Here is a 24,497-nt window from a genome sequence, read left to right on the forward strand (position 1 = left end):
CTCCATGAACAGAGACGTGTGGATTCTGAGCTCCATCAGCCACATCACTGCTCTAGAATACCCTCTGTTCAGGCCAGCAGCTCCTCCAGCAGGTGCTTCACCTGTGACTCTTCAGGTGAGACCAGACATGATGTAGCTCAGTGTTTGATTCTTACTTCACCCTCTTCAGTGACATCACAGAATCTCGTTCTGGTTTATTACAACTCAGTCTGGTTTACGATTGTAGAGGAGAAGAAGAAAAGTCAGACATCAGATGTGATCGTGTACGAGAAAAACATCATAGCTCTGATCACACACTCAGATGGAAGCAGACCTGAAAATGCTTTTAAAGCTCTTGAAGATGCAAAAATTAAATGTGCCAAAAATAAGAAGAATCAGCCAGTTTACTTCCTGTTTGATAACTGCCAGCATAAAGACCGAAGAGAGAAAAATGCAGTTTTTAGAAATTTATGTGAAATTACACAGACAAACATGGATCAACTGACAGACTTCTGGGGAAAATCTAATCCTCAAAAACTGATGACAACAGTTGAAGTGTTAAATGAACGAATCAGACTGAAAGCCTGCATCCAAAACCTGCAAGACAGAATCAAGCTGGCTGAAGTGAAACAGAGAGAAATCAGAAACATGAAAGAAGCACTGAAACAGACAGGAAATAGAATAGAAATCAAGAAAATATTTCAGAAACTCTTGAAAATGAAATGAAACAAGTGACAATTCCCAGTTCAGTTGGGAGATCCCTCCCCTGCTGTCAAACAAGTAAAGAAGCATCAGACAGCTGTGTAGATGCTTTTCCCCGATACTCTCTATACTACATGTTCAGATGTACACCACATGTTTGTATGTTGTTGCTAACAGATGGCACATTACTATTAAAAACACTAATTATTTATTGATTACTGATCAGCACTGACATCTCTACTCAGAGAGAAGTCAGCTTCACAATGTTTTCATGCTAAGGAGAAGTGCCTCAGTGTTTGTGTCAGGAAGAGCAGTTTTATATATCTGACATCAAATCTGTACCAAATACAACATGTGGCTGCATCTGTTTGTCACGGTCCTGGGTCATGTGACCCAGCATTTTGAGTTTATTGCTGGATTTGTGATTTCTAAGGTATGTTTAAAGGATGTTAAGTTTTAGTATTGTTAACAAGTTGCCTTCAAGTCTAGTTTAGGTTATTCTCTGTATTCTTAGTTATGAGACTGTTCTAGTATATTACATGGTCTGTCTTGTCCTCAGTGTTTCAGGATGTCTGTAAAGCTCCTTTTCAAGAAATTATTTTCTGCCTGGTCTTGTGTCTCTGTGTTTCTGTAACATCATTCAGAACTTAATAACAAGCTGACATTTTCCTCCTGACACCAACGATCAGCTCGACAGACCCTCATTCTACCTGCATACACTCTGCTCACCTGTCAGCTGGTTAACACCTGCTGCTGATTGAGGAAACACACAGGTTACCTGGTGATAGTTTAATGTGGGCAGCTGCTTTTCAGTATACCACCATCACAATATTGTGCACAAAATAAGTAAATGTAGTTTGTTTCCTGAGCTTAGAGCTGCTGGAACTTGTGTTTCCCTCAGAGTGACTGACCCGAGTCGAAGATGATAAACAGGATTTAAAATGAGGAGCAATGAACACTGAGCAGCAGATCAGCCTACAAGAAACACATGATTTCATCCAGGTTCCTTAAACCTGTATCCAATCTGACTCATCTAATGCTAAGTGCTTTATTTATCAGTGTGAGATGTACGTGTCTTTGAGACAATCATTGTACTTGATTAATTATTATTTATTAATTTATAATTAATTAATTAATTAATTATGATTGATTAAGGTAAAGATGAGAAGTATATTTATTGTTTGAGGTGTCTGTAATGAACTCTCACTCTCAGGATTAAATTTAATTAAATTTAATTAATTTAATTTAATTTTATATTTATTTAAATTTAATTAAAATTAAATTCTTGGCACCCTGAACTAATTTATTATTTTAAGCTATAATAAAACATTACAAATACAAAGTGGTGACGTTTGATATTGACCAGAACACCTGAGATTGATTTTTTAAGATGATTCATTTTTCACAATATCCATCAACTGTCTGCGACCATCACCAGTTAATCTGAGTTAAATAAAATAATTGTTGTGTGAAGAACATAATGATATGTGTCTGCATTTGCACTGGCACAAACTGGAAAGCTTTGTTTGCCAAGGTCTTTAATCAAATATCAGATACACTGACAAACGGAGACAAACGTTCAATGAAAATGAGGAATCTGCAGAGCCGACATCTGGAACACAGAGAGTGAGAAACATGAACAAATGGAACCAGTTCACATAAAAACCAGTTAACATGAAACACTGGTTTGTCTGGTGCAGCAGCTTTTTACTAGTTGATAATTCACTGACAACCAAAACTAAATGAATACTGGCACAAACTGACTCTGAGGCTGTTTCTCAATATGTGGACTTGTGATAATGTCATTCACCCTCAGCTTCCTCACCATGTATGTGGAGGCGTGGCCGTGTTGTTTTCTTGGCTCTCCTGTCTCCTTTGTTTCGACAGTGTTCAGAACCAGCTTGTTGTTTCCACACCATCTGATTAGATGTTGGACGTCCTCTCTGTAGTGAGACTCGTCTGATATCCTTCCCACTATTGTAGTGTCATCACCAAACTTCACTATGGTGTTACAAGAGGACTGGAGGGGTTTGCAGTCGTGTGTAAATACGGTGAAAAGAGCTGGACTGAGAACGCAGCCCTGTGGTACTCCTGTGTTAATGGTGATAGCAGATGATGTAAGGTTGCCCACCCTGACCTTCTGTGGCCTGTTTGTGAGGAAATCCAAGATCCATGAGACAAGTGTGGTGGTTAGTCCCGGGTCATTCAGCTTGTTTACAAGTTTGTAGGGCACAATGGTGTTAAATGGCGAGCTGAAGTCTAAAATACACATATAGCACACAGATAGCATCCTAACATATGTATTGGGATGCTCCAGATGAGTAAGGCTGGTGTGAAGTGTGACTGAGACTCCATCCTCTGTTGATCTGTTCCTGCAGTGAGCAAACTGTAGGCTGTCCAGGTCAGGAGGGATGTTGGTCTTGATGTGTGAAAGAACGAGTCAAAAGACTTCATGATCATTGGTGTCAGAGCGACCGGGCGACAGTCATTCAGACATTTTACTGACTGTCTTTTGGGTACAGGAATGATGGTAGTTGATGTGAGGCATGTTGGGACTGCAGCCTGCTGCAGAGACAGATTGAAGATGTTGGTGAACACCCCCACCAGCTGGTCGGCACATGACTTCAGCGTGGGTCCTGAACCCTGTCTGGTCCTTTCATGATCTGTTCTATTTTAAACAGCTGACGCTTGTTGAGATGAAATTATTTGAAGTGCCTCAATTCTCTGCTTTATATGAACTAAAATGACACGTAACCATATATTGTAGTATTAAGTGGACACGGCCCTGAAAATAAAGGCATTGGACGACGTGTCCTTGGGGGGTAGAAGGATGTAGACTCTCGCTTGCCTGGGAGAAAGTAGATAACAGGGAACCATCTTCTAGTGGAACGTTACTGAGACACGGTTGTTTAGACTAGAATAAGAGAGCTGGTAAAACAAACTGTTAGGGGTGTGTCACCATGTTGAGATCAGCGGCATCGTGTCATGCAGGACGCATCTCCCTTCTAGAAATAATTTGGTGAGAGAATAAAGTGTGAAATGGTCGACTGAGCAGTGTTTTGTCTTCCATCGGATGAAGAATCAAAAAAACTCAGTGAAGTGTTGATATTTAACACTCTTGCATTTAAGAGGAAACATTTCAGCGGGTGTTAATACGTGGAGATCCTGAATGCTGCTCTAAAAATGATCAGATTATGTTCAATATTTGTTCTCTTCCAAACCCCTGCTGTCTATTGTCAGCTTGATTGTCTACTCAAATAAAAATCAAAGTCTTCTAACATCTGTTTGTTTTTATTCAGGCACACATGTGTAACAGGGTTTCTATGCTATTATTGCCACAAATGTCAGTGCAATGGGGGAAACAGCGCCCCCTGTTGGTGTGGCCAGTTATTCGAGGCTGGCTGCAGAAATGACTGTCAGTCTGCTGAAGCTCCACCAGAGTGTGCTGTGCGGAGTGGTGAAGCCATTTATACTGACCCCACACTGTTATATTTCCACTCAGGAAATAAATCTGCACAGATTCTTGCGTTGTTTAAAAATACAACAACGCAGAGCTGAGGAGTTTATTTGGGCCTGTTACAGTCGGGTGAAGCACAAACTGCTTACACATGTGACCATTTTTTGTGTGAACTTGTGAAGTACTGACTAGTGTAACTGTATATTGAAAAAGAGCCGCGTCAGTAAATCCAGAAGCTTTTTACTCTCTAAAGAAGTCTTTGTGCTGCTGCGGACGTCAGTAAATCTGACCCTAAATGTTTCTAACTCAAAGCTGATGTTTCACAGGCTGCTCTCCTTTGAATGACCTGCAGAAATCAGCAGGGTTACAACATGTGCTGAATGAAGATTCAATGAAGAGGTTACTGCTAGAAGACACGAGGTTCAGCCTGTGTTTGAAGCACAAAGGAGACGCCTACAGACACTCTTCACTACACAAACACCTCCTACAACATCCACTCTTTCCACTCTGACTGCTGTGTGTGTGGAAACACTCCAACACACACCGCTGCACATATGAACATGTGTGTGAAGCAGAGCTGACATTAAACATGATGGAGGATTTATTCACAAACACACAACAACATTTACACACACATTACCTCTGCAGGACGACACACGCCTGATTTAATTATTTTAATTTACTGCTGTTTCTGTACAAAGCAACACTTTGTTTCTATTCTGAGTTGGTTACTTTGTTGGATTTCAGTCGGTTTCTGCTTTAATTCACGTTAGAATCAAATGTTTTTATATGTTTCACTTCCTGTTTGCTGAAGTGGATTTTCAGCTGTTTCCAAACCAAAGGCTTGTTTTAAAGAGACAGTTTCACTGGGATTGAGGGAACGACGTGTTTGCAGTTTCTATCCAACAACATCAAGCAGTTAAAGAGTTCATGTTATTAACAGCTCAGCGCTCTGCAGCAGACACAGGCTGGACTTTAAAATCAATGGGACCGTCTGCAGACCAGGTCCAGCAGGTCTTCCACAGATCCTGTTAGAAAAATCTGCTTTTCATTTGCTGCAGCCATAGAAGCTGATTTCAAATATCTCCATCATCCCAAAGAAAAACTGGTTTGCAGGCTGAGCACAAGGAGAAGGAAACTCCAAACTAGTCCAGTCATTTCCAGTGTGCAGGATTATTGATGGTCCTACTGGGAGCAGCACCAGTGTTCCACATGTTTTATAGGATAAAGGAATTCCTCTGGGTCAGTGGAAGAGAAGGCTGCAGATGAAGCTGCTTACAGCTCATGGACTCAATCATTAGATAGATTTAGATTATATTAGCTGAAACTTTATTTATCCCTCGGGTGGGTTACTCTGGGAGATTCAGTTTCCACAGCAGCCACAGAAGAATGTGAGCGAGAGACGCATAAATACATATAACAGGGATAAATCTGTGAATCATTCACAGAGAGCTCGGACCAGAGTCTAGATTTGCAGGAGCAGTTTGTAACTGAATCCTTCAAATAAAAGACGAGTGTGACAACATCAAACACTTCAGTCTGTTGGTTTATGGGAAGTAGAAGACACAGAAATATACCCACAGTTTCCAGAGCACATTCATTTATGACTTACAATCCAAGGATAGACAAAAACAGAAATAAATCTGTCTCCCGTCCACTTCAGATTTAGTTTGATCCTGATCTGTGTCAGCAACAAGTTCAGCCTGAAGGAACTGATCCAGGCTAACCTTCAGCTGCAGCTCTGATCAATACAGTTTCACTCATTTCTAATATCTCAGTATAATTCAAATTGATCCAGTTTATTGTTGAATATTATTGTTGTTTATTCCAAACGAACAGGGACCAAACCAGTCAGAAGTGAGGAATTAAGGGAAATTCTCTGTTATTTTCTCCATAATCTAACTGCACACTCTCTATAGGCTGATGTAAAGCTGAGGACCAAAGAGTTTCATTACAGTTAAATGTGGCTGCTCTGTTTATCTGTTCATCACAATAAAAGCTGAAACTTGAAGCTTTGCTGAGCACCAAAGTCTTTGGACTGTCACTGATATCAGTGCTGTTACTGTTTTACAGGAAAATGTATTGAACATGTTAAAGAGCTAAAGCCTGACGTCACAGATGAAGCAAACAATCAGTCCAGACTGAGCTCTTCATCGTTGGTACCATTGCTTTGTTTTTAGGCAGCAGCAGTGAAACCTGAAGAAAACAAAGTGTAAATGTTGATGAAGGTTAAACTTTGCCAGCACGTCTCCTCTGCTGCAAACGATGCAGAGAGATGTTAGTGAAGTTTAGACCTTTGACCCACAGGAAGGTTTTAAAGACACAATGATCAGGTTAGTGAAGGTGAGCATGATAAACTGAGCTGATCAGTCATTGTTCAGGTTTTTGTCAAACATCAGACTGATTTGTGTTTGTGTTGGATTGAAACATTTGTGAGTCCTCAGAGGTCACAGTGTGACACGCTTGCATCCACTTCCTGTTTGTGTCCAACACGTCACACAGACCTGCAGCTGCCTTACAAATAAGCTTTACTGTGTTCAGGATGTCAGCAGGAGAATCCGTCAGTCTGTAACTGTTGGAGGATCAACATCAGAGATTAATGACATGAAAGTGCTGACAGGTGATCTGCCAGCAGGTGTGAACAGGTGAACCTGTGAGCTTCAGATTTCTGTGTTTTCATCACTCGAGTCTGTTTAAAAAGCTGAAACTCTGATTTATTGCTGCAGTAAAACTCTGAGTATTAAAGTAAAGACGAGCTGCTTGAAGAACAACTTGAGCTCATATTAATATTATACTGTGTACACAGTATAATATTAATATGAGCTGTGCTTCTTATTAACATGAAGCACAGCTCATATTAATATTATACTGTGTACACAGTATAATATTAATATGAGCTGTGCTTCTTATTAACATGAAGCACAGCTCATATTAATGAGCGTGCAGCCTCTACATGTACACATATGTGATCTTATGTGTTCAGTGTGGATGAGCACAGATACTGAATGCTTTCTTTCCTCCATCCTGCTCACTGAGCAGTGATGATGCATATTTGGAATAAGTGCACATCTAAAGTTCACAAACAGTGAAGCTGTGAACTCTGCAGTCACTCCATCATCTAAAGACACTGTGGATGTGACACAGAGAGGACACTCAGCTTTTCTTCCTGCTCTTTGTCTCACTTCACTTTCCTGTTAAACTCTGGAAGCACAAATCAAAGACAGTCAGAGGAACTCAGCCAGACCAGCTGCTGCTCCATCTACAGGTGGAGAGCACCACCCACGTGTCTGTGGGAGAACCAGAGTCACAAAGTAACAGAGTGAAGAGCAGCAGATGAAGCACAGAGGACACAAAAAGGAAGCAAAGAAGGAAACAAGGTCCATCTGTGTCCTTTCAAACAAGCATCAAGGTTTCATATCTATGAATATAAAGCTGGAAACACACAGTTCATACAGAAGTGATTTTATCACAATATATATATCAGGAAATCATTCAGTCTTCATGGATCCACATTGATGACATGGCACAGTTACTTCCTGGTGTCACTGGTGTGTCGGGTTCCTGGTGTTCGCCCAGTGTTTGCACTTGTTTCATGTTTATTCACATTTCCTGTTTTCATGTTTGCTTCCTGTGTGTTATTAGTTCAGTTCTGTTCAGCTGTGTGTCCCTAATCATCATCATCATCAGTGTATTTAAACCCTCAGTGTCTCTCTGCTCAGCGTCATTGTTGATGTTAATGTGCTCGACTCTGTACGTGTGTTCGCTTCAGTCGTTTCAGCTCAGCCAGTCATCCTGTGTTCCTGATAATAAACACCTCGGCTACATTTCTGCTGAGTCAGAGTTTCTATCAGATTTCTCCACCCTGAGGTCAGAGGTCAGCTCTGTCTTACACTCAGCACAAACCACCAGCATCACTCAGTCTGCAGGTGTCACATTAGTCGACTGGTAGTGACGGTTGTGCCGATACAGTGGATTTACCACATGTGAACTTACTGCAGTATTTAGACACAGATGTGCATTCAGATCCAGCTGAGCCTGTCTTGGATCAGCACCACGAGCAGCCCTCTAACATCACACCTCAGCCTGTGCAATATTCACCTGTTAGTACTGAGCTGGAGATAAACTGAGCCTGTCAGCCACAGAGCAGGATCACTGAACTGAAGAGGAAACTGACGAGGAAGCCAAGGATCTTCTTCAGCTCCTCCGAGCCGGGTCCTCTTTGTCCAGGCCAGCATTGGCCAGGTAGCCCTCCAACGTCGCTGGATGGCAGACAGTGGAAAACCTGGAGGAGTAGGAGAGAAACAGCAGCTTGGAGTCTTTATACTGTTTAGTTTTTAGAGCCACAGACTTCTTTTAATGTCATTGCTCAGGATCTATGACTGATTATGTATTTATTGTATTTCTCCATGACTGTGTGACACCAAGTGGAAAAGATCAGCTTTACCTTTGTTGATATGCTTGTAATTTTAATACTGATTAAATTACCCATGAAATAATAGAAAGCTCATATATGAAAATGTATTTTAAAAAAGAAATAATCTGAATACAAAGGAGTACACTCACCTTCTGGTAGATGGAGGTGTAGCGAGCGCTGGTGAACATCCAGACCTCCTCGTAGAACTGATCACTGATTGGATCCAAAACATCGATGGAGGATCTGTGTAAGCGCTGAGGATCGTCCTGATGGACACAGAACAGGAGGAGGGACAAGTGAAGATATATTAAACAACACTGTGAAATGAACTGACCCACACAGAGTTTGATTCAGAGGTGATTGACACTTTATTTGACCACAAGCCATCTTTTCTGGTTTGACGCCGTCTTTGTAGCCAGAAACCAGCTCTCTCCTCGGCTTCCTGCACTACACGCTTCGCCCACGCCAGTCTCCTCAGTCACTATAAAGGGGAGAGTCATGAGTTCCATCACCCTCACCTGTGCCGTCCAACGTCCCGCCACCACCCTCCACTGCAGCAGGCCAGAGACCACGCCCCTGCCACAATAAGTAAAAGTATATCCTTGCTGTACCCTTAATGCTAAATATGCTAAATTAACCACTCCCCTTGCCCCTTTGGGATTACTCTTATGTCACTGGGATGTTGACCTTTGACCTTCACATTAGAGAGATGGGCAGACATAATTAGTGTATGAATTTTAAAGTAACAGGTAATAAAGAGAGTGCAGCAAATGTAGTCAGGTTTATTACTCTGTATCACACATGAGTGCCCGAGGGAGGCACGGCTGACTGGGGAGACACGGGGAACATGGAGACAGGGTGACTCCACATGAAACGATGAAACGTGGGACACGGGAACAGAAACTAAACACTGAGGCAGGGAGAACTTCAGGTTCAGCTCTCCAGCCTGGCATTTGGTTAAGCATGATTCAAAAATTAGATTTTTAAATCGTTTTATTTTGTTTAACTGGTTTTAATTGTCAATTACTTTTTGTGAAGATTTGTTGCGACATTTAAAAAAACATCATTTATTTTCAAAAAGGAAATTTAAAAAATTATTTTTCAAACTTTTATTTGATTTAGAGCATCATATTTGACCAACGTAAATTTTTTAATTTCATATAAAATAACTGAAACAGTGAACTAAATATCTGAAATCTTTCCTTCCTTAAAAGTTATAATCCTACTTAAGTTATAGTGCAAACGCTTAAGCAACAAATATACTTAATGCTAATTAATTAATATTTCACTTTAACGTTGCAACTATGCGGTCACTTCTGTCTTTAAACAAAATAATATTTTCCAGTTACAGAAATCATGAAATCCAAACTAAAGTGTTACTGATGCTATATGCATTTTATATAAATAATCGATGATGGTACTGACATGAAGGAAGAGAAAGTTGCAGGTTTCATCCTTTGACTTTGTCTCTGTGCCTTTGGGCGATTTTCAGAAGGACAGATGTTTCTGTTCTATTCTTAAATCCATTTTTTTCAAACACAAACACTATTTTAAAGCTTCTAGAGAGTAAAATAATAATGATTATAATAACAGTAATAAAAAAGCTCTCAGATCCATCAAACCAAGCAGCAGAAAGAACAATAAGAGAAGAGAAAACTTTAACCTTGTAGACTTCATTATGTTCCAGCTGCTCTACAGACGCTGTGACCTCGAACTTAAGCAGGTCGTAAAGTATGTGCAGCTCAATAACTTCATAATTAGACCCTGTGGTATTTAGGCAGCAGAACAACTAAGAATAACAACTACAAATAATGTTTTTAGGTTTCTGTTGTACTGCAAGGTTCTGTACAGGAGAACCAAACCAAGAGCAAATATTACGTCTCATTTACACAAGAGCCATCAAAATTTATCAAATTGAATCATCTTTGTTTAGATGTAAGAAGAATCATATAGAAATGAAAAAGTATAAATGTAAATCCAGAGCAAAGGTATCCTCTAAATCAGTCTCGTCGCTGTTGCAGATTTTTCTCTCGCTGTTCTGGCTCACAGCGTTGCAAGCAGAAAAATAAATATCGCCAAAGGTGTGAAAGGGAACTAATTAGTAAGAGTATTGTTACTCTCCCCAGGAGTAGTCCAGCAGTAGAAATCAGTCCAATAACGAGGTGTGTAACATCTAGCAGGGTGACAGAAAAGCCCAGGGTAACTTCTAAGGACCTCAACGTCTCTCTCACATTGCGTTTTTTAAACATGTTTCCATTTGTCACTTCAGTCTTTACTCTGAAATACAGGAAGAGAAATCATGGCTGAAACGATTTCTCATGAAACCAGGGCTGTGGTCCAACAGTCAGTTTTGGTGAGGAAGGTTCCTGAGAGAAGTGACCCAGAAGTATCTGTGTAGGAGCCACAATGAATCACGACCATGAGCTTTAACTGATCAAAGTCTATTCTTTCATCTTCTGTATTATTCAGTTTGCATTGGTAAAGCCCATTATTGTAATGCTTTTTTAAGATGATCAAAACTTTATGTTACTTTGGCTTAGCTGGGATAAGTGATGGATGGAGGGAATTTTACTTCAGCCACAGAAATCCTAAACAGGAAGGAGGAGCAGAGTTACAGTGGATCACTATCCAGCAGGGAAACAAGATTTATTTCAATTTCTTGGCTATGAGTGAGATTTACTAAGTGGGCAAATTAGGGTGATGACACCGTTCCAGAGTGATCTCTTAATAGTGCACCAGTTTACATTCAGAGATGAATGCAGCCAGTTCAACCAGGAGACTCAGTGACTCAGTCGTATAAGGGATAAATCTTCTGACCAAACCTGCTGGACTGTGTGAGGTCCTGAGAGTAAGGATTTATCCACAGGAGAGCTGCATTCTTACAAACCACCCCACTGTGTAAACCTGACATCTGTGGAGCAGCTGAGCTGTATGATGTGTACAAGGACACAAAACATTATTGACCATCAGATCCCGAGCCCTCCATGTGTTAATCAAGACACTGCTGCTGTGCTACATCCATAAATAATGAATAAATTAGGAGCTAAAGCTAAAAGGACAGTTTATTTGTACCATCTTCATGTGAACACATTCAAGAACATCACAGATGAAAGAGACATTAAAAACTTCCACACTACATGAAGCAAGAAAAATAGTTTTTCTTTCAGGTGGTTTCAGAAAAACAAAAACATCAAACAGCTCCAAGAGTCTCTTTGAAAGAACTAAAAACCTTTATTCTCCAATCATAAGTGAACTCCCCGATGAAGCCTTGTGTGCTAAAACATGTCAGAGATTTAAAGGTTAAACATGAGTTTCCAAAACGTTTTACTGGAGAACAATGAACTATTTGACTGAGTTTCAATTATTTACAGACGAGCAAAACCAGGACAGAGAAAAAAGGACAAAACTGACTCAGTAAAACGACAGAAAATAAGATCCCATGTAAATCTGTATTATGTAGAAGTTCAGCCCAGCAACCAGTTCAGTTCAACACAAGTTTAAATGATTCTATCTGAACTCTGTGGAGCCTGATCTCAAGCTTTTTGAGTCTGACACTGAAACCAGAGGATCTTTCTGTCTCTTCAGATTCACTGTGATGGGAGTGATTTCAGCCCTGAGTGATCACGCTGATGTTTGCACAGAGCAGACAATGAGGTGAATGTTTGGGCACATTGGTAACAGTGAAACAGTTTATTAGTAACGTGGGATCGTTTGTGTTTGGAGTATGAACTGAGATTCCTGAAGCTCTTGTCACACTGGTCACAGCTGTAGTTTCCTTCCACGTGTGCACGTTCATGATCGTTACGACCATTTGAGTGTGAGAAGCTTTTGTCACAGTGTCTGCACTTGTACGGTTTCTCTCCTGTGTGGACTCGTTTGTGTGTTTTAAGCCCCCACGCAGTGGTGAAGGATGACCCACACTGATCACAGAGGTGCTTTTTAACCCCACTGTGAATCAGTTCATGTTTTTTTAAGTCACGTGATGTGGTGAAGCTTCTCCCACATTCTTTGCAGTATTTCAGTTTGTCTCCAGTGTGTCTACGTTGATGTATTTTTAGGCCGGCTTGCTGACTGAAAGTTTTTCCACAGATGTCACAACGAAAGTCTTTCCCACCACCACAGCGATGACAGGGTTGTGAACTGGATCCATCTGTGTCGCTCTGCTTCTAAACAAAGACACAAACACAGTGTAAGTCAGTCCTTCAACATTTTTATCCTGAACGTCGCCTGAAATAAAGAGCATCTCTGCAGACGTCCAGTTACATTTTACTGTTTCAGTTGAAACACTCAGTTCACTGGGCTGCAATAACTACAATACTACCACCATAATACTACAGTAATACTAAAATCATAACTGACATGAAAATCTGAATAATCACCAGTGATGGGAATAACGGCGTTACATGTAACGGCGTTACTAACGGCGTTACTTTTTTCAGTAACGAGTAATCTAACTAATTACTATTCCTATCGTTACAACGGCGTTACAGTTACTAACAAGGAAACGCGGTCCGTTACTATTTTTCAACAAACAGACGGTTGAAGCTGTGTTCAGCTTACCGCATCTTCTGGACGCTACAGCTTTAAGCAGCTGCGCGCTCCCGCGGACGCTAATCACGAACACTGTCCAGCACAACACCTGGAGCTCAGGAGGCAAAACAATCGCATGAGTGCTGCTGTTTGACTGAGGAAGAATAAAGTAGTCGTGGTAAGTCAATCACATGACCACTTAAAGGCAAAGCAACAAGGTGATATATACCAGTTTTTAAATTGTGTCGATAGGCCACGTAAAACCAGAGTCGTGATAAACAATATATACGCTGCGTTTTTTCCTCAATAGTTTCGCCACGTTAGCGCTAGCAAGCACTCTCTGCTAATGAGCAAAAAACAAAACAAAACAAAACAGGGGAAGTTTTAGGAGTGACGGAGAGAGAGAGAGAGAGAGAGAGCAGGAAAAGAGAGAGAGAGTTTTGAGATGTGAGATTTGTGACGTTTAGCGTGTTTGAAGTGTGTAGTTAATGTGTTGTCTTGTGTAGTTAGTGTGTAGTGTTGTGGATAGTTTTGTGTTGTGTGTCAGAACAATGAGGCGACTGCTGTCTCCAGGTAGAAACAGCAGTGATACACCTGCTGCTGTCAGACCTGCAGGTATCAGGCTGTGATGTTTTCCTTTATAGTGGACAGAAATGATTTTTTTGGAGTGGCACAAATAATTTGTGCGGCATCTTATTGAAGAACAGCTGATTGTTCTGTAAATAGTTTGAAATGGTTATTTAAAAAGGGTAAAAGGTAAATGGATGCAAATAACTTTGTTGTTTGCAAAACTTGTGCATAAGATTTTAAAATTGACAATTAATATTTGCATTTGAAGTTATGAAATATGATTCATTAAACATGTTTATCGTTGTTACAGTAAAAAATATAACCTTTTCTACTCTGATTTTATGTTTTTTGTCTGATTTTAGATCAATTCTGGTTGTACAGTATGACAAAATGAGAACATAACTGTAAATTCAGGCACGTGAGGTTGCGCTAAAAAGAATGATACCAAACAAGGCAAAGTAAATAGTTTTTAAAGGTAAAATGTGGAGAGAAAATCAAGAGTAGTAAAAAAATGGCCAATTATACCCTGGACGCCAGAGGGTTAAACGTTCTTTGTTTTTGTTTTTTAAGTAACGCAATAGTGAATAGTGAACGGCGCAAATCCGATATTTTCAAATCCGATCTGGGTCACTTTCGTATGTGGTACTGAATCCGATACTTATCCGATGTTTTAGAAAGCGACTGCTATGTGAACGGTCATGTCGCATTAAATCCGTCTTTTACTTCACGGACACAAGACAGACGCCAATTATCAGCGCCGGAGAAGACATCGCGAACGCTTCCTGGCCATCCAGTGTAGATGTCAGTGAAACTGTTGGGAAGACAACGTTGGAGAAACGTGAACAGTCCGAAAGTCCGAAGTCTTTATATTAAGGGCCATCAGTCAAACAATATTGTTTGCTCTGGGTCTAAACAGAGCGCGTTGTGTGTGACGTCTTCTTTTGCGCATGCGGGCCGCTTTGAGCGTTCACACTAGAGCGCGTTTGCTGTCGCATTTTATTTGTAGTGTGAACAAGCAGACAAAAAAATCGGATTTGATCGAAAAATCGAAATTGAGCATTAAGACCTGCAGTGTGAACGTAGCCTTAGAGCTGCTTTTCCATGCAGTAGAATTGCTAACATGCTAACACAGTTTAATGAGCAGAGTTGTTCCAAACAGTCAGGCTAACATGACAAGATAACAATATAAATACAAACCTCACAGTAGCACTTGTAGAGTCTCTTTCTGGTGTGGATCTGTTGGTGTCGTCTCAGGGAATGTGGAGATTTAAAAGTCTTCTCACACAGGTCACATTTATAAGGTCGTCCCTCAGTGTGGGTAAACGTGTCGTTGTAACTGTGTGTCTGTAGCAAAGTATTTGCCACACTGATCACAGCAGTACACATCATGTCTGCTGTGAATGCGTCGGTGTATATTTCGGTTTCCTCTCTTGCTGAAAGTTTTTCCACAAATGTCACAGCTGTATGCCTTAATTCCAGAGTGGGTAACTAGATGATTCTGTAAGCTCCCACTTTGAGTAAAAGCTCTGCCACACTGATCACAGCTGTACGCTTTAACTCCACTGTGGATGAGTTGGTGGTTTTTTAGGGAACCCTTCCTGGAAAAAGACTTTCCACACAAGTCACAGCTGAACGGTCTCTCTCCAGTGTGGATGACCTGATGATGTTTTAGTGAAGCCTTCTCAGTAAACTCCTTCCCACACTCATCACAGCTGTATGCCTTAATTCCAGAGTGGGTAACTAGATGCCTCTGTAAGCTACCACTTTGAGTAAAAGCTCTGCCACACTGATCACAGCTGTACGCTTTAACTCCACTGTGGATGAGTTGGTGGTTTTTTAGAGAACCCTTCCTGGAAAAAGACTTTCCACACAAGTCACAGGTGTGTTTTTTCTCTCTCTTTCTTCTGTGAGGTTTGTCGGCCTCCTGAGAGCGCTGACTTCTCGCTCCATGTTGGTCCTGCAGTGACAGAGATACAAACAGAGGCACTGAGTGAAATGCAGTCGTGGAACAAACTGAACCTTCAAACTCCCTCCATTAACACTAGTTTTAAACCTGAAGGTGGAGTGTGGCACCAAACACCTTAACGGTCTCTTATCCCCACCTGCTGGTAGCTCTAACACATTACATCCAACCTGGTGCTAAAAATAATTCATGACTGTTTAAACACTAAAATCATGCCCATCCCTCCTGATTACACACACACACACACACACACACACACACACTTATATGATTTTATAATTTATATTATTTTGTTGTTTCCCATTTCCTATTTCTATATTTTGTTATAGTTTTATATATAATCATTTACTGATAATAAATCCTATGTTTGTTGATTTGTTTATAAAAGGAACCCCATTAGCTTCCCAACAGAGGTTACTCGTCTTCTGTCAAATACAATCACATAAAATATTACACAATAAAGTGGATTCAAGATATCCACATAATTTGGCTCTTACATCCACAGTGAGGTTTCACAATTGTTAAAATATAAGCAATCAATAATAATAATAATTTAATAATAATATCAATAACACTGAAGCACATTACACAAATTTCAAAACAACTAAAAGCTCTGTAAATCGGCTTTTAAGTGTTCATTGAAGTTTTGAATAGTTGCTAATTCTCTAATTTTATAAGGTAATTTATTCCACTTAAAAGTTGCTCTAAATATAACAGTTTTACAAAAAGTTACTTTTAACTTGAGCATTTACTAAATTGCAGTTTGTTGAAAATCGTGTAATATGATTATGTATTTCATCTGGATACTGCAGCTGAGCAGAAATAAATGTGGTGTGTTGAACAGAATTGCTTTCTTTATAACTACAAGTAAGCCGTAGAATAGCTGGTCAGGATCCAGCTGGTCGACCTTAATCTTACAGAGAATGTGATGATTTTGTGGATAATTAAAGTCAGTCATATATCCACAAACACAACAAGCTGAAAGTCAGTGATGCTGCTCGGTTTGCAGTCCTGAATATCACGGCACAAGCAGGATTCACTGCACTGTTAATGTTAGCTATGTTATATTGCTGCCTCTGTTCGGTGGTGTCGAGCCAAACGGACTTTAACGTGTGTTTGAACGAGCTGACGGTTCACTCGTTAAGCTGAAAGAAAGATGCTTTAATCACAGGAGTCACACATGTGTCCACTGGACCATCTGGAACTCTTCTTGTTTAGCACTCGTAATAACACAAACACTAAATCCTCCTTCTCTTGTGCTGTTTTGTAGCAGTGTATACACCTGAGACTGTCACCTGTCTGTCTGTCCTGCTCTCTCTCTCTGTTTCTTTCTCTCTGATTGTGGAATAAAAGTATGAACATGTGTTTATAAGTTACACTTGTGTTTGAATCCTGCAGCTTATCACACATTTGATTTCCATGTGTGACAACTGCAAGTGTCCAGAGTGAGGACAGGCTGAGGGACCCACTGCTGCACATCATCTGTGAGGCTTTGCACCCCTGATGATCCACCAGGACAAACTCAGCAGTGTGTGAGGAAGAGGAGGAGGAAGAGCCAGCAGCAGCTGACAGATGGAGAGAATAGACAGACTGTTCCCTGTTTGTGAAGGACTGCTAGGAAAGTTTAACATAACTAATTGTCTGTCCTGAATCAGTCTTATTAGGTAATGTTCAAATAATGTTATCATCCCAGTGTTTTCAGTGTGGGAGAAAGTACTCAGGGCCTTCAAGTTACACACTATGAAAGGCAGAAACAAGTTTAATATTCAGAAACCTAAAGTATGTATCAGCAGCAGAATGGAGCTAAAAATAAATGTTTGTTTCAGTTCTATGAAGCTTTGAGTATTTTGGATTAGTAGCACTGCTGTGTTTGTTGCATCATATTGCTGTAATTGTTTATACGCTTTATATATTCTGAGCTAAGTTGATCTATAGTGTTACATCATATTCTATAAGGATGTTATGTGTTTGGATGCTTTCTGCCCAGTTTGACCCATTTAGCAGAAGTCAGCCTGTTTAAGGCTCTGATATCTATTCTGTATGACTTAAAGCAGTTATGACATGGTCTGATTTTCTCACCCAATAAAGGAATATTTCATATATCAGTCTACTCTTCATTCTATCAGAAACAGTTATCACAGCTTGTACATTTTCTTTTTACACATATATGTAAGCATTGAGCCAAATGTAATAATGCCAACATATTAGATGAACAATATTTGTCTCTTATGTATAATACATCTATATATACACTGTCAGAGATACTTGAGTGTCTTTGAGTGAAGATTTAAGGTGATAGGAAATATAAATAACTGCAACTTTAATCTTTGACCGAGAGTTCAAGCTCACTGCTGTAATATGTCCTGTAAAATATATGTATGTATATATATATGTATATATATATGTATGTGTGTGTGTGTGTGTGTGTGTGTGTGTGTGTGTGTGTGTGTGTATACCATAATAATCTGACAATACATATAATATTGGCCATTTTATAGTTACATTACCACAGTGAGATGATTTTAGTCTCATGAACAACATTAGCTAATTGTTATTTACTAGCTAATCTTAAAATGACTGTTCAGTACAGAAATGAAGCCCAACTATCATGTTTTACAGTCCTGTGGTCTCAGCCTCAGATACTTGTTAAATCACACAAAGCTCGTGTAGAAACAAATGAACAAAATATGTTCTCCTTCATTTCTGTCAAAAAAAGCTGTATGAGACGTTTTCAGCTGTTAGTATCATGGTTGCTAGGCAACCTGGGCAGCATGATGGAGGCTAGACCGTCCCATTTCACAAGCCTCGTACTTCCGGCCTTAGCGGTCTTTGAGTACGCGGCCCTTGAGGACCGTTGAGGCTGCGTACTTTAAGGCTGCAGAACCTGAATTGGGATACAGGCATGATGATCTCCAGCCTTGTGCTCGTCAACATTCTCACCTGAGTTAAGAAGACGATTACTGAAATGGTCTCAGCAGGTCCTTTAATGACAGCAATGAAATGCAGTGGTAAGGGTTTTTGGGGATTAAGTTCATTTTCATGGCAAAGAAGGACGATGCAATTCATCTGATCACTCTTCAGAACATTCTGGAGTGAATGCAAATTGCTATTAGAAAAACTTAAGCAGCAACTTTTCCAATTTCTAATATTTATGCAATTCTCAAAACCTGTATAGCCTCTTTTTAGGTTTTGTGGATATTATACATGGTTGTGCTCAGGATGTGTCGGCCAATTTCCACTGGAAATGCCTTTTATATATTTATTTTATTTTTACTCTATTTAATTTGTAAAATATGTATATACACACTCACACACACACACACACGTAGACATACATATTAAGTATACACATTCAGTAATATGCATACACTCTTATATTGTACATATATTTATTCATATAATTCTCAGATTTAGCCATCCTTATATCTGCTTGTTTCATATTATTGTATTTTTGCACACCTCTGTTGCTTGTGAAGCTCACACAGAAGAATTTCACTCACATGTGCTGTACCAGTGTACCTGCACATGTGACGTGACAATAAAAGTGATTTGATTTGATTTTACTTAAACTGTCAGCAAGCAATTTGCATTTGCACTGTTAAATTTTTATATAACTTTAATGCATATAAAAAACAGCTGCTTGTTGAAGTGAAAATACATTGATGGATTTTTTATAAAGTTGTGGAGTTGTAAAGTATTTTGTCTCGTGTCAATTATATCGTCAGTTATATTGTTATCACAAATTTTCAATTGTATATGGTGATAAATATTTTTGGTCATATCGCCCTGCTCTGTCTGTCACCTTCTGTGTTGAGCTCATTGTTTCCTCTGTAGTGGCTGAGCTGAGTCCAAGTAGCTGAAAATGTTCCTCTGCTGCTCCGTCAGACTCTTCTCCTCCTGCTGATCAGCTGGGACACAAAACACATCTTTGTTAGGCTCCACACTGAACTGAAGAGTCAAAATATGTTCACCTGACAAGTAAAAGAACACATTTTTGCTTCCCGAGGTGGGAAACTTATTGGAAAGAAACACAAAAGCTTTGAGCACTGATACCTGGCATTGCTGGCATTGAAAGATGCAATGCCAGCAATGAGGATTGTCAAGACTAAAACCAATCATTAAGCAAAGACAACTAACCCCCACCACGATTTTTGGATACGGGCAACCGCCCGTGTCGACCGTATCAAAAACCGCTGCTGTGTGTGTCACAAGTCAGTCTGGCTGTAGGCTATGGTACTTGGCCAGAGGTGGCGCTGGTTGACTCGACTCCATTTGAGTGCACACAAAGTAAATTGCACGCTTTAGTTGTGCAACGAAAATGAAAATCGCCCGTATCAAAAACAGCTACTGCCAATACTACTGTGCTGTGATGTCGCTCGTAAGGGTGAAACTCATTGTGAAACGTTTGAGAACCACTGCTACAGAACAATGGAGATTTCCCTTATATGGTAACACCTGCAACTCACGTGACAATACTGATGCTTGAGAGCGCGCGTGTGATGCAAGTATGTGCGAGTGTTAAGCGCGTGATCAGTGGTGAGAAAAACAACTCACGAAACTTGACCTTTCTATACTCGTGGCTCACTTGCACTTCTAATCTATTCGTTTGCACACTTACACACACACAGCTGTGGTTTCCTGTTTTGCTACACTCTGGAGAGCCTCGCCTTTAACGGTCTTCTCTCACAGAGAGCAACAGAAAACTCCATTCAGAAAACTTAGAAAAACTCAAGATTGACTGAACTCAGTTCAAAGTTACCTTGGCACTTACCTTTAGATGTGAGAGGTAGTGATGGTCCACTTGAAGCTGATGCTCCGGTGCGTGTGTCAAAAAGATCAACTGCTTCAGAAGCACTGTGTCGAGGCTTGATTCGTTTGGCAAGAGTCACGTGATTAGTGACGTCTGAAGCTTCGTTTAGAACGTACCTTTTTTTTAAATTGAACTTTATTGAAACACAATGAGTATACAACATACAAACAGATGAAATTTACAAAAGAACAGAACATGAACATACAAAATCAGGGGTAAAAAAATTATCTTATGAGTACGCGCAAAAATCAACATATATATATTGTTCTGAGAGGCTTTTTGTTGGTTGAGTCTGAAATTGATTGTATGTACAATTCCATATCCTTATAAAAAGGCAGAGAAATGGTGTTTTATTAATAAACTTACATTTATGGATAAAAAATTTAGCTAAAAGTATTAACAAATTTATTATAAAAAACATTTATCATTCTTCCTGGAGAACTTAAAGAAACAGAATAAAACATTTTCCATCATTAAGAAAACTCCCTTAAAATATGGACAATAACAAAACTGCTAAATTCCTTCCAGAATCTCCGTGTAGAGGAACAGTACCAGAAAAGATGTGTCACAGTTTCTGGATTATCCCCACAGAAAGTTCAATTAGTATTTATGTCTCTTTTAAATTTTACATATAGTGACTGGCTGGGTAACATTTATGAAGAATTTTACATGAGATTTCCTTCACCTTGTTTACAATTAGATATTTATGGGCTCATCCAGGTGTCTTCCGGGTGATATCTGGAACATATCGGTTCCAGTAAGATATTATATATATGGGAGAGATACGATATCTTCTTGGAATAAACTAAGTATTCTCTTATTGCTGTTACCAAGTTCCTGTAAATAGCAGATTTTTCCCATTGAGGTAGATATTGAACTGTCAGTGTTTTTATATAATATTAAAGTACCTGAGGGTATGGCACCAAGCACCATTGAGAATTCCCGTACACTGACTGGAAAATTATATAGTGTAAGGAATTCATTGTAAGTAAGCAGTACACCCTCTTTATTAACCAGCTGAGCCACCAATAGGATCCCATTTTGGACCCAAGTTTCCAGGAAAAGTTAGTTATTTTTAAATAAAATATCTCTGTTGTTATGGTTTTTCCATATAAAATTAAAGTGCATGCGGTCAATATCATAATTTTCTTATCCAGATGTAAGGAGAGAGCAGAATATGCCAGTCGGGATATCCCTTCAGCTTTAATAATTAACACTCTACCTTTCAGAGATAAATCCCTTTGCAACCACTGGTTGAACTTTTTTCATGTTTTTTGTATAATCGGAGTGAAGTTTGACGAGCATCTTGACTTTTGGTCTTTGGATATCTAGTAATTCATATTTTTTAGATTTAGACATAAACCAGATGCCTCAGAGAAATCACTAATCACACTAAGGGCTAGACGGATTTGATTTGCATTCTTCAAGAAGAGTGGTGTCATCAGCTAGCTGGCTGATGATGAGCTCCTTATCAGCTATGGTGATTCCTTGTATAACAGGTTTTGATAGCTTTATAGAAAAATGCCAAATTTGTTCAAAGAGTGGAAAATAAATTGATGTTCAATTGTATCAAAAGCCTTTTAAAAATCCAGGAAGAGAATGAAGCTATTGTCAGATACCAAATCAGAGTAATCAAGTAGATCTAAAACCAGTCTAATTAGAAATGTGTCTGTTTCTCATAAAGCCTGATTATGTCTCATTGATAATTGTATCCAAAAACTCTTTAATTCTGTTAGCAAGTACTAAAGCCATAATCTCATAGTCATTATTGAGCAGTCAGATGGGTCTCCAATTATCAATAGAAAGTAAGTCTTTGTTTGGCTTTAGAATAAGTGTTATGAGACCCTGAGTAAGAGTAGGAGGGAGGGTGTTATTCTCTATACTTTCTATGAAAACCTGCAGTAAGAACGGAGCCAGGAGATTAGAAAATGATTTATAAAACTCTGCAGTTAAACCATCTGTGCCAGGAGATTTGTTGGCCTTAAGTGCAGAAATGGAATTACAAACTTCCTCCACAGTCAGAGGGCTGTCACAGTGACTTCTATCTTCCGCAACAAGAGTTTTTAGGTTTTTAATATTTTGATAAACAGTGTTGAGACATCCTCATTATATTTTGAGTTGTATAGTTTAGTATAGAATTTGGCACAAAACTTTGAAATTTCTCTAGGATTGTCAGAGACAATGCCATTAATATTTAGTGGATTTTGGATCTGTATTTTTCAAGCCTGAAAAAGCAGAATTTTGTTCTCCCTCCTCCAGCCACCTCCTCCTGGATCTTACAAAAGCACCCTCAGCCTTGTGTCGATATAAACCGTCCAATTTATTTTGAAGGTCTAGTAAAGTTAATTTATCTTCCTCTGAGAATTCTTCTGGGGATTTCTGGTAATAACGCACATGGAAAAGATATTAGTGGTGCAACGGATCAAAAATCTCACGGATCGGATCGGGTCACGATTTTAAAGTCACGGATCGGATCAATTTTCGGATCAGCAAAAATAGAGAAAAAAGACAAAAATTCTACTCGCTGTTTACTTATTTAAGTATTTTTTGCCTATTAAAAACATTCAACTAAAGACTCATTCCACGCACTTATATAAAAACAAATTAAGGTGCAATGTGGACATTATGGACCATGCTGGGCAGCCTCTGCACACAGCCATAAACAACCAGAGGAGTCTGTTCAGTGACAGGTTGCTTCTCCCAAAGTCAAGGAACAGCAGACTTAAAAAGTCCTTTGTCCCACACACCAACAAACTGTTTAACTCCTCACTGGAGGGGAAATACTTGAAATGTGCCGTTCCCTTGTATTCTTATTCCTATTTATTCTATTTATCCCTTTTGTATTCTCTGTATTTATAAATGTGTAAACATGGTATATTCTGCTCACATTCTGCAACTTCTGTCGGTGCTGTGCTACTGGAAACTGAATTTCAGTTTGAACCCACCCGAGGGATAAATAAAGTTTCATCTAATCTAAACTTTAAAGCGCTATAAAATATTTTTACTGAAAACAGTTGCAAAGTCGTTTTCTCCATGGGCAATCGTGGTTCAAGAGTTGGGAGTTCGCCTTGTAATCGGAAGGTTGCCGGTTCGATCCCCGGCTTGGACAGTCTCGGTCGTTGTGTCCTTGGGCAAGAAACTTAACCCATTGCCTACTGGTGGTGGTCAGAGGGCCCGGTGGCGCCAGTGTCCGGCAGCCTCGCCTCTGTCAGTGCGCCCCAGGGTGGCTGTGGCTACAATGTAGCTTGCCATCACCAGTGTGTGAATGGGTGGATGACTGGATGTGTAAAGCGCTTTGGGGTCCTTAGGGACTAGTAAGGCGCTATACAAATACAGGCCATTTACCATTTTACCATGATTATAATGGGCTTTGGAGAAACTATATGGGACATTGATCACATGAGACGTCCTGAGCCTAAAAGGATTGCAGTGAGTCAATGCAGTCCAAAAAACAAGGAACTGTTTTCCTTTAAAATGATGACGTCATCTTGCTGGTGATGGATACTCGAAGAGCTTGCGCATGAGACTCCATTATCAGCAATATCTGGTATGAATATGTGTGAATGTATGCATGTAACTGGACTGTGATGGACTGACGACTAAAAGTTTTTAACTGACTTGATGCTGAGACAGAAACTGCACCGGCGTGAAGATTTGTAAATGCAGTAAATTTACAGGCTGAAAGTACGTGTGAGATGTGAAATGTGAAAGTGGAGCTGGAAAGAGGAAAGTGAGGGGAAGGTAAGCAACGTTAACGGGAGTCGAGTTTCGGCAGAGAATGAATCAGAGGAAAAGAGTTGGAAGTGCAACCACAAGACTGTGACACGTGGAAGCTGGGATCTGCATCCACCCACGCACGGTGAAGCAAAAAGTCAAGTCAGAATAATGGGCTGTTTCTGAGTTCATAATCTGACATTCAAGCATTTGTCAACTATTATGGGATGAATGCACACTCTCACATGTACATGTGTTCAACTGCCAAAATGATTGTTGAGGGTAAAGGAGGAGAAAGAAGGAAAAGAGGAAGGAAAACAAGAAAAAGGAGAAAAGGGTGTGAAAGTGAACGATGGGA

At 39.7% G+C, this 24,497-nt stretch overlaps 1 long non-coding RNA gene across 1 annotated transcript; it reads right to left on the reverse strand.

Moving 5' to 3' along the window:
* Positions 1 to 11,791: 11,791 nt before the first annotated feature.
* LOC134624439 (uncharacterized) lies at positions 11,792 to 20,484 on the reverse strand. Its single transcript, XR_010093547.1, has 4 exons — positions 20,387 to 20,484; positions 19,418 to 19,523; positions 14,850 to 15,609; positions 11,792 to 12,718 (listed from the first exon to the last, which is right to left on the reverse strand). It is a non-coding gene; the product is annotated as an uncharacterized LOC134624439 (long non-coding RNA).
* Positions 20,485 to 24,497: the final 4,013 nt, after the last annotated feature.

This window comes from Pelmatolapia mariae, linkage group LG3_W, assembly GCF_036321145.2.
Source record: "Pelmatolapia mariae isolate MD_Pm_ZW linkage group LG3_W, Pm_UMD_F_2, whole genome shotgun sequence".
In the NCBI taxonomy this organism is placed as follows: Eukaryota; Metazoa; Chordata; class Actinopteri; order Cichliformes; family Cichlidae; genus Pelmatolapia; species Pelmatolapia mariae.